The following is a 9424-nucleotide window of genomic DNA, read 5'->3' on the forward strand; positions in this document are numbered from 1 at the left end:
GCTAATTTTCATTTTTGGGTGAACTAACCCTTTAATGCTGCAGGGGTTTCTCCTCTTGGCCTTTCATTTCTTTCTTTCTTCACCGCTCCTGTGTGCATTTGCTTGTTTCTGTCATTATCACGCCGCACTGTTTTTACAGAGGGCCTCATGTTCCCCTCAAGTACTCTGGAATAACGTGGAACTCATAGGTATGATGGCAGTTGAGTGTCATGATGGCAAGGGTGCCAGACCCTGAAGCAATGAAACACTCCTGTTTCACATGTGCAACTGTAGCAAAGGCTTCAGAAGAAGCAGCATCTTCCTTGCTGACCTCCTGTGATTTGTACTTTCTCATAACTGATTGTTGCAAATCAAGTCCGTAATAATTAGTTCCAAAATAAATGAACAAATCTGTTGAGAAACAGTAGCTGCGTGTACATAGACCCTGAAAGTCTGTTTGTAATCTAGTAACACAGCCTGAATAAAGAAGTCACATGAAACTACATCCGTCGCAATGAACTGACCAAATCCAATTGATATTTCATTCAGATTGTGAGGCGTGGTTTGAACCTTTTCTAATCCGTTCGATAGGACATGTCAACGCCTGATCGGACTGAAAACTGAAACTGGACGTTTCTGCGCATGTTCAGTGACTGAAATGGCGTAATGATGTTAACACACAGAATGAGCTGTTGTTGTAGAATATAGTGTCATAAATGACTGAGTTTAATTCATTAAAGCATTCCTCAAGTGGAATGGATTTGAGTGGCGGCGCTCTGAAAAGTGAACAAACATATGCGCTCAATTAGAGACAGTAAAAGTGAGTGGGTCCAATATCATTGGTCTTAAAAATGGCTGGGTCTTGTCCCACCCACATACAATGGTTCCGACACCCATGGTTTCAGTAAAATATAATGTATGCACTGCAATGTTCAGAAAAGTGCACATATATTCATTGATTCATCCCATATCGATGATAACATCCAATTCTATGAAAGATGCTCTGACTATTTATTGCATGCAGTTTAGAGGACAGTGATTGATCATGCAGCAACAGCCTTAAACCAATCATTGCTCATGATCGTGTAGGTCGGATCAAAAAAAATAAATGGCACGTCAGGATATTTTGAACGCTCACGCATGAACACATGCAATACTCATGGTCAGTTTGATTTTAAGACTATTTTACCACCTCATCAAAACACAGATAGAGATGGTTGGGAGGTCGGAGATAGGCAGTGCTCAAAGCAAACTCTGTATATGCATGCATATATATATATATATACAGTGGGTACGGAAAGTATTCAGACCCCCTTAAATTTTTCACTCTTTGTTATATTGCAGCCATTTCCTAAAATCATTTAAGTTAATTTTATTATTCTTTCTACCAAATGTTATAAGAATTGGACATTTTATAAGAAGTGGCACTGTGATGAATGAATTTGCTTTAATTAATTTTTACTCATATTTCTAATGGCCTAGAATCTGAATCATTGAGCGTACCTGAATCTAGAGATTATACAGTAATCCCAGCAGATTGATTGTGGGACTCTGGGATCAGGGTTGGGAAACACTGTTCCGAACACAACTAATAAAACATAGTCAAGGTGCATGGGCAAAATGTCACAAAACCTAGCAGTTTTTTCACATTGGAACAATATGAAAACCCATCAAATGTTGGCTTCTGATGCGAGGCAGCACTGTAAATGTACAAACGCCTCGAACTGTGCAGCTGCGTGAAAGAGCTGAAATTGGTCAACAGTTCAGATGAATCTACAGGATCTTTCCCTTCAGAGTTGTCTGTTTGGTCATGTTCTCCACACGTGCTTGGACCCTGATGACTGCCGCCTGTAGCTGCATTTCATGCATTTTCTGTGTGATTTAGCAGTGCTTTTAAAACATTGCAACTGTCTTTCTCTCTGACCGAACAGAGGCATCAAATGCTTCACTACTGACCAATGCAGAGAAGATCGCCACCATAACCACTACACACACACCTCAGAGCAACACAGAGCCCAGGTGAATCTCTCTCTCTCTCTCTCTCTCTCTCTCTCTTTTTATCTCTTCTCTCACTCACTCACTCACTCACTCACTCACTCACTCACTCACTCACTCACTCACTCACTCACTCACTCACTCACTCACTCACTCACTCACTCACTCACTCACTCACTCACTCACTCACTCACTCACTCACTCACTCACTCACTCACTCACTCACTCACTCACTCACTCACTCACTCACTCACTCACTCACTCACTCACTCACTCACTCACTCACTCACTCACTCACTCACTCACTCACTCACTCACTCACTCACTCACTCACTCACTCACTCACTCACTCACTCACTCACTCACTCACTCACTCACTCACCCACCCACCTCAGGGCAACACAGAGCCCAGGTGAAACACAGACACTCTCTCTCACACACAGGTTTGTTTTTGTGAAAAGTGGGGACATCCCATAGGCGTAATGGTTTTTATACTGTACAGACCGTATATTCTATTGCCCTACACCAACCCTACCCCTAAACCTACCCCTCACAGGAAACTTTGTGCTATTTCAGATTTTCAATACACTCCATTCTGTGTGATTTATAAGCGTTTTGAAAAGTGGGGACATGGGGTAATGTCCTGAAAAGTCACCTTCTCCTTGTAATACCTGTCATACCTTTGTCATTATACAAATTTATGTCCTCATTTGTCACAAAAACGCACGCGCACACACAAACACACTCACTCACACAGACACACACACTCTCTCACACAGACACACACTCTCACACGCACACACACACTCTCTCACACAGACACGCACACACACTTAACTAGGATCTGTACAACATTCGTATATATGTACTGTATGTATGTATGCACTGATTTAGTAATGATACTCATAATAATGATAATAAAAAAAGTTTTGGTAACATGACTTTGTTCATCCAGCAGGAATAACAAACCCAAACAAGCTCTGACCCAAGCAGCATCCTACAGTCAGGTGAGAGGCTCTGTGTTATAGCAGAAAACAGGACAGGTCTCACTGTGTTGAGCAGTGATGCACACAGTATCTAGATCAAGAGGGACGGGTTGTGAAGTCTTCCTTAAACTGGGATAGAAATGTCTTAAGGGATCCGGACTACTCCTACTAGCAGATTACCAGTTGCTTTGTAACTTTTTTTCTTACTTTTGTTGTACTATCTGTTCTTAAGGCTGAACATATGCTTAAAGTATTCAGACCCATTTTTTTTCTTTTTAAACAATTTGCAACCTTATGCTAAAATGCCAACACATCAAAAAGATGTGAAATTACTAGGGTGTGTAAATCAATCAAAATGACTTCAAATGAAAAATACAGGATCCGCACTCACTTGTGTGCTTCTTGATGATTTGTAGATTTTTTATTATTTATTTTTTTTACATCTATAAAGCACATATGGATCAGTGAGAATGCTAAAATGCCTAAAAAAAGATTTTCTCATCAATCTTCGCTCCATACCTCATAATGACAAAACAAAACACAGATTTGCTGATTTATTAAGACAAAAACCACTGAAATAACTGCTGTGTAGCTTTAATCCTAACCTTACACTGAAAACATGTAACATGCACTAATAATGTTTTATTTATAATATTAATTTGTTATCCTTTTTCATTGTCATAATTTAAGTGTAACACTGTTCTCCTTTTTAAAACGTAAATGTGTGTAAATGTCAACAACGTCATTTGTTTAAATGATTGAAGAATCCTCTATTTATTCCATCCTGATCGAATATCAAACACAAATATCCTAATTTACGTCTCCAAGATAGAATATTGATCTGGAGATGAGCTTTCTATCAAAACTGAAATGTCAACAATTTAACATTATTGAGAGCACATCATTTGGCATAAATATCAGGCTGAACATTTTTTTTTTTTTCAATTCATTAGCAAATGAAAATGTAATGTATATTGTTTGTGAATTCCATTCTTATGGTTCCCAGATTGCACAAACTCAAAGTTTTATTTGGTATATTAGATGTGTGGAGGCTTAGCATTGCATGTGTGTTCTGATTTAAAACATTTCTTCTACAGTATGTGTATGACCATCTGTACATGCAGCCAGTACAAGTTTGGCAAGAAGAAGCCTCCATCTGATCACAGTGCTGTCTAAGAGAAACATCCTACAGATGTATCATTAAAAAAATAATAATTTTAAAAGTTTTTTTTTTTTTTTTACACCTCTCTCAAAAAGTCCTGTTTTGCATGTGCATATGTGTACTTATTGTAGTAATGAAAAAATCTGGTTAACTAGCCCTGAACCTGTCCCTAAACCTAACCCATGTAGTTAGCTTATATTACTCAGTCTGTTGGCTAAGTGCATGTACTGTAAAATAAAGAAATAAATAGTAGTCAGGATTGCTCAGTGATTTGGTTGTGTTTGTGTGTGTTTAGGAGGCAGAGTATTACTCGGTTGATATGGAGAGGGAGAGTAAAGGTTTCGGCTTCAGTCTGAGAGGAGGAAAGGAGTACAACATGGATCTGTACGTGCTGCGATTAGCTGAGGATGGAGCCGCTACTAAGAACGGCAAGATGAAGGTAAGACAAGATTACAATTCTTTTCATGGTGCATGTGTCGAATTTAAAGCAAATTTTTACCAAATATTTGTGTGTGCTAAAAATACAGATTATTTTTTGTGCTGGTCCGTCTCTTGCTCTCTGCACTGTATGTCAGCACCCGTCCCCATGTTCTCCTCCTCTCTCCCTCTTCCTCTCAATCCATGTCTGCAGCAATTTGTGTGAAATTCATAAATACGAACTGTTTAGGAAAATGACATGAACATGACATGAGAAGAACTGTAATGAAGCAGGCCTTCTGAAATTGCTTCTATAAATACTGATGATTTCAAGGGTACAAGATCATTTGAAAAAATTTATTTAAAAAAATCCCGTTAGTACATCATTACCTGAAGATCTGTTACTTTTCAAAGTGACCAATTCTTTATCACAGATTCCGTAAGTTCTGATCTATTGTTTTACGATCACCTGAAAATTGCTCTACAAAGCATCAATGTCGGAAGTAACCAAGGTTGAAGAATACACATTACTAAAAACTGAGCAACATACTTTAAAACAAGTATTTACTTACTCCCATTAATCATTGATTCAGTTTGTAAAAATGTCATTATCACCCTTTATTACAGTCTGTACATGCAAAAACCACATTTCTTTTCCCCACTGATTCTTCCAAAAAATAGCATCTGAAGAACAAGCATACGTTTTTCTGAAAAGAAAGAAAAATGCACTTTTTTTTTTTCTTTGTACAAAACAAAAAAGCTTTTCTCTTATGTGCCATTGATACAAAATGGCATAAAATATGTAGACCAGAATGACTAAATGTCTGTCCAAATGGAGTCCAGGCTTGCTCCTGAAGGAGTGCACCTAAACTTAACACACGCTGCAGTTCTTGAAGCAAAACACAGTCACATAAAAGCTGCTTAAACCGTTAAAATGAGATGTGAAGTATAACAAATTACTTCTAGATCAGCATGATGCCATCTTGGGCCTCCCATGAGCTAATGGTGGTGTCCGCCTCGTTTACAGGTTGGTGATGAAATACTAGAGATCAATGGTGAAAGTACGAAAAACATGAAGCATTCTCGTGCCATCGAGCTGATCAAGACTGGAGGCAGACGAGCTCGACTGGTGCTGAAGAGAGGAGACGGATCCGTCCCAGAGTATGGTGGGTAACAAACAAGTTAAAGTCTTGTGCTGTTTGCATTTTGTTTCGAAGGGTTCGGTCTTAATGTTTTAATTTATCCTGAACTGTCTTCTTGTTCTCTAGCATTAAACCTTTCATCATTCTTGGTGATCAGTCAGCCTCTGTAGGTAGTCTGATGTACGAGATCTTCATCTAGTTCTTCTGAACAGTCTTCAGTCAGCAAATAAAACTTGTGATTTGTCTGAGTGCTGCATGCTTCCTTTCTCTTTATTTATCTCTGTTTCTTTCTCTCCCTGATCTCTCGTTCTCTGGCGGGCTCCTCAGCTATGATGGGCCCCCATCTCGCTGCCTGTCTGAGGAATGATAAGCTGGGCGATCCCTGCTTCTACCTAATGGGTCAAAACCAAGCCACGGTTTGTAAAGGACGTTCTGTGTGTCAACCCTTCCTGTCACCCAGTCACACGTTATAAGCCCCGCTTGGCACACGCGTGTTGTGGCCCTCACCTGCTCTCATCTCACCCCAGTGAATCCATTCAGCTGCTGGCCTCTGATCGCGGTGCAATGGATTCATGCTCCTGATGGATGCCTGTGTGATGGACAGTGTGTGGATGTTGTGGACACTGCAGTGCTGATAACACAGATGGGTGAATGTTACAAGAACTTGCCTGGGTCACAAACAAAAAAAAAACTACAATAGACTTAGTTTTTATCATTTAAGCGAATTATATATTTTCTTTTGTTGTTACCCATACAACAAGTTTTGTTAGATTCACCCATAAGCAAGTAATGAAATGAGTGCGATTTTGTATTCTGGACTTGTGATAAAAAGATATAACTTGTTATATAAAATTATATGCTCATCTTCAGATTAATGAACATTTAATAATCAATATAGCATAGCATTAAGTGGTCCAACAGAGTGTTACAGTAATGACAAACAGTGCCCTCCACAAATATTAACACCCTTGATGAATATAAGCAATCAGGCCATGAAAAATGTCATTGGTGTTTATCCTCCACGTCTTGCAAAAATCTAACTTTTAATTTAAGTAAAAACAATGTACTGTTTATGTAGGTAAATAGCATGAACCATAATGTGGATGAGACCAATTACTGTAGTTGAATACGCTGGTCATGAACAGCAATTTCCAGGAACAATCAGCTGTCTTAAAGATACATCTGTAAGCATTTGCCATTGTCAGTGGTTTCAGAAATGCACATTTGGCACCCGCTTCACCTTGTAATTTGGTACAGTTCATTGTGAAGACATATTCTTTAATCACCCCATCTTGTTGTTACCCTGAACTTTAACACCGTTGTTCATCTTTGTTGTCTCAACGTATGGCATAGTATGCTCTAAAGCAGTGCTCCTCGGGACCCCAGCACTGCACATGCTCATCGGACGCAAGCAGTTCAAGTCTATCAGTCTCGACACAGTACAGCTTTGTCTCTAACAGTTTGAAGCTCAGAATGTCGTCTCCCAGCCAGAGTTCAGCAAGTCCTGACAGTGTCTTTCTGAAAGAGTCTGAAGATTCAAGCTATTCTGCCTGCTGCTGGTTGATGCCATGCAGTGATTCTGCTATGATAAGGCTCGAATCCGTCTGCAAATTTCTTGAAGCACGCGAAAAAAAAAAAAAAAGTTGCATATTCAGGAAAATAAAATCGTTCAGGAAAAGCTGTTAAAAAGGATATATTTTGATTCTCTTGCAGAACTAAATGGCAATTGTAGTTGGTGTAAGCTACCCGTTAGCCCATGTCTTCATCATGAGGGTGGCCCCCAAAGCACTAAAAGACAAGGCTCTTGCCTAGGATGACTGCATCCTAAAGGCTTTGGCTATAGGCTTTTTAGGATTTAGGAGTACAGTTTGCACGGATTTACAATGACCATCTATTCTTGCCTAGGAATTCGACAACTGAAGTGAGAACTAATAAAGCTACATAAAGACCTATGATATGTATCCTCACAAGAGGTGCTTTCCATGCATCCTGACCCTGATTTTGAGCCTTTTGTACTGCCTCAGTCAAAGCAATAAAGTACATCAAAAAGGAATCTGACATATAATACCCATCTGCCTGAGTGAGATATGGAGGACCTGGCCTCAAAAGGACATAGACCAGGTTCTTTGGAGGAGAGTCTGCTTTTTCAACCATAGCTGATGATTGTGGGTGTCCTCCAGAGGTCCACAGACTTCCTGACATATGTGACCAGTAAAGTGTGTGTCGTGATTAGAATCGATAGTGTGTGGAGTTCCCCATCTGGGAATGATGCAGTGCCTTTCTTAGTGGGGAAGTCTTTAGCCCACCTTGAAAACGTCTCAGCTATGACCGAAACATCCCGATTACCCTTGCATTTAGGAACAGTAACCCCGAGAGTGCAGGTCTTTCTGCTGCAACCAGTGGATTTGGGGTGCTGAATTGTGTACTTTGTCTTGATGTTGCACATCTCTAAATCTCGTTTTACAGATGTTTTCTAAAACTTTTTGTCCACCGAACTGTACTAAAACATGATCACATATGAGAAACACCACAAAGTGTCCAACACAGCATATCTGTGTTGCCAGAAGCAAGGTTTTTGGAGCACTGATTTTGCATCTCGCCCATGTCTGTAAACGACACGCTTAAGCAGTAGAGATTTCTGCCGTTCACAGCTGCCTGGTCAGATGAATCTTATCATAGTTTTTCAGAGCTTTAATTTAGGGCAAAGGCTGGGTACAGTACTTTGCAGAAACCTAAATAAATATAAGAGAGTTTGGATTTGTTTTGCATTTTCTTGGTCATTACATAATTTCCACACATCCATTTGTGTAGTTTTTTCATTTAGGTGACTTGATTTAATAAAAGAGTGGGTGTGTCCAAACCCTTGACTGTTTGTATAGATGTTGTATGAATTTTATGCTTGACCACATGCAGTGCTGTCTGTTTGTTAAAGTTCTGTGTGACATCTTAACTGTTGATAGCCAAGTATTTTTAGTGGCCTAACGTAAAGCCTTTCTTAATTTATTTCCAGACGGCCCAAATGACAGCTACCCTCCCTCACCCGGGCCACAAAATCATTCGGAAGTGAGGACCTTGCTGGTCAGTGGCCCCTTTCATCATCCGTCCGAGTCCTGCTATACATCAGAGTATCACACACCATCCCAGCCCAAGCAGCAGCAACCGAAAGACAGGCAACATGATCCGGCGAGGGAACGCGAGAGGGACAGCAGAACTGGGCTGTATTCCAGCGCTCCGCACCAGCCTTCCTGGAACAACCGTCCCGGCCCCTCGCCATCCCCCGACAGCAGCAAAAACAACTCCCACCGCAAGGTCAAGAAGTCTGAGTCCGAGAGCGGCATTGCCAAGCTTTTCAAAACGCTGAGGAAAGAGGGTGGATTTGGGAGGAAAACCTCCAACCAGGATCTCCTGAGGCGAGGCCGCAAACCCGCCGTATGCATTTCGACAGGACTGAGAACAGGGAATCCCTTCAGTGTCATCTGAATAGTACTGTATCAAAATGAACGTATCAGCTGCTGTCTTTTGTACAAATTGTATTACTGTATGTACTTCAAACCTGTGTAGGTAAGGATACTGTTGCCTTTTCTCTGTACAAAAAAGAATTTATGAAAGATGTCCACCTAAAAGAAGATGCGAATATGTTTCTGCTCTGCTCACTGGGACTATGAGTAACGTGTGTACTCAGAATCAGGCGTATGTAAAGTTGTATTTTTTCCCTCTCTCCAGGAAGGATGGGAAACAGATGT

General features: G+C 40.3%; 1 pseudogene; it reads left to right on the forward strand.

Annotated features, from left to right (window-relative positions):
- The window catches only part of LOC107675641 (membrane-associated guanylate kinase, WW and PDZ domain-containing protein 1-like), a 117404-nt pseudogene extending 108243 nt beyond the window's left edge, over positions 1-9161 (forward strand).
- Positions 9162-9424: the final 263 nt, after the last annotated feature.

This window comes from Sinocyclocheilus anshuiensis, unplaced genomic scaffold (genome assembly GCF_001515605.1).
Source record: "Sinocyclocheilus anshuiensis isolate Anshui unplaced genomic scaffold, SAMN03320099.WGS_v1.1 scaffold2110, whole genome shotgun sequence".
Classification (NCBI taxonomy): Eukaryota; Metazoa; Chordata; class Actinopteri; order Cypriniformes; family Cyprinidae; genus Sinocyclocheilus; species Sinocyclocheilus anshuiensis.